This window comes from Lipotes vexillifer, unplaced genomic scaffold, assembly GCF_000442215.2.
Source record: "Lipotes vexillifer unplaced genomic scaffold, Lipotes_vexillifer_v1.1 scaffold43, whole genome shotgun sequence".
NCBI lineage: Eukaryota > Metazoa > Chordata > Mammalia > Artiodactyla > Lipotidae > Lipotes > Lipotes vexillifer.
In genome coordinates, this window is record NW_006770037.1 from 2,518,925 (window position 1) to 2,521,303 (window position 2,379).

Genomic DNA, 2,379 nt, shown 5'->3' on the forward strand with positions numbered 1-2,379 from the left:
CCTTCCCCAAACTTCTTTCCTCCGCCAGGCCGTTCCTCCAACCCGACCCCGTTGCGCCATCCGGCTCCTCCCTCTCCGCTCCCCTCCCCTTTTCTGGTCCCCACTTAGGAATCCGGCCCCCCCACCCCCGCCGCAGGCCGGGCCCGGGGATCCTCCCCCGACTCCCCCCGCTTGCCGCCGCTGCCGCCGCCGCCCGGGTTCCTCTCCCCCCGCTCTCGGGCGCTCCCTGCCAAGCCCATGATGTAATGGTGTATGTTAATCAGTAGCATGTGGGGAGCTCCGGCTCGGGCGGCTCAGTCCTCCGCGAGCCGACACTGGAGGCGCGGCGGCGGCGGCGGCCCGGACCCGCAGCGCCGCACTCTCTCAGCGCCGCCCGCCCCGACGGCATGGCCCGCAGCCCGCGCTCCGGGCGCCCCCAACCTCGCTGAGAGCCTCTGCGGTCCCGGACCCGCGCTTGGGGCCGCGAGCAGCCAGGATGAGCCGCTCCCAGGTGAGCGCCCTCTCTCACTTTTGCCCCAGTGGGTCACTGGGTCCCCTTCCCGGAGGGGAGAAGTTCTGGGAGCCGCGAAGTTCTGGGAGCCGGGAAACGGGGTGCTGGGAGCGAGCCGCCCCTCGAGGGCTGGCTGAGTCGCTGGGCTCTCTTCGCCGTCCGCTGGCTGCCACCCGAACAGGGTTAGGACTTGGGGAGCCCCCGAAACCGAACTTTTCTTCTTTGCGGTCCTTCGGGGGCGTGTGCGGGCGGCGCGGAGCCGCAGTTCCCGCGGAGCCGCCCTGCCCGCCGGCGGAGACAGTGCTGTAGGCTCTGCTGCCTCCGCGCTCGGCGTTCGCCCGTAGCCGTGCTGCCTTCGGCCTGGGACGCGCGGGCGAGGCGGTGGGCCGGACAGACCCACCCGTAGGCGGCGGCAGCGGGGGCAGAATGCCTACAGCACACACACGCGTACACACTCACATACACACAGACGCACACGCACGCACACATCTGATCGCTCAGGGCGAAGCAGGCCCTCGGAGACCTCCCGGGTGGGCTGGAGCGGCGCGGCGCGGGGTAGCCGGGGCTCGGGCTGCGCCTCCGCCCGCTGGACGCTGAGCTTTGGGTGGGGAGAGTTTATTTTTGTCTCGAGCTGTTGCCGCGGCTGCTCACGGCCTAAATCCAGAGGGGCGCCTGGCGGTGGAGATGCTGGCTGTTGCTGTAGATGGAGCTGCAGCCGTTCGGCTGCTTCTCCGGGAGGAGGAGGTGGCGGAGGAGGAGGCGGGAGAGGAGGAGGAGGAGGAGGAGGAGGAGGAAGGAACTCGGGCTGCTGCTGCCTCCGCCTCTGCTTTGCATTAGCCCCCACCCCCACCCCCGCGCCCCTCCGCAGCCGCATTGCAAGTTTTCTGCGCGAGAAAGATCTGTTGCTGGTGCGGGCGTTTGCAGGCACAGTCCCCGAGGCCACCCCGGGTGGGGTGTGTGGGGAGCATTAGCCGTTCGCCGCGGCAGCAACAGGAAGCCGGGCGGTCTCCTCACGCACCTGGGAAGGAAGCTTCTTGCCTTTCCCAGAACGGGAATAGCTCCTCTCCAGCATCCGGGTGCGGAGGGGGCGGTCGGAATTTGGGGGACCAAACCCTCCGCGGGGCGCCCCCCTCCACCCCCTCTAATGCACTCGTTTCCCGCGCGCGCTCCCTCGCCGGCCGAGGTCTCACTGCAGCCTTTTCTCTCCTTCCAGTGGTGATCGCCACTCGGGAATGCGGGTGTGAAGGGTCCGAGCTGCCGCCCAGCGGGGGAGAGACCCCGGGACGCCGGAAATCACCATCCCGAAGCTGCGAGAAGAAGGCGGGGGAGGGGGAAAGAGAGCATTCTTCAGTTTGTGTGCCTTGTGGGGAAAGAAAATTTTTTTAATCGTTATTTAAAAACAACAACAACAAACATTTCCGTGCTACTGTCTGTCATCATCTCTGGGGAAATCAGCCAGAACCACCAGAACGTAACTGAAACCAGACGAGAGAGGCAGGAGCCGAGGCAGTACCTGCAGCGTCCGGGCACCAGAGCCACCTTGGAACGGGAACGTGTCTCCGGCGGCCGCTGGGCTGCGGCTCCGCCAAACTTTGGGGCGGGCGGGGCGGGCTGGGGCTCGGAGGGGGCTTTGTAGACCGAGGGCCGCCCCCTAACCATGATGTTTCGCGACCAGGTCGGGGTGCTGGCGGGCTGGTTTAAGGGCTGGAACGAGTGCGAGCAGACTGTTGCACTGCTGTCGCTGCTCAAGCGCGTGAGCCAGACCCAGGCCCGCTTCCTCCAGCTCTGCCTGGAGCACTCGCTGGCCGACTGCACCGAGCTGCACGTCCTCGAAGGCGAGGCCAACAGTCCCGGTAAGTGCGCGGCCGCCGCCGTCCCGCTTCTTGTCC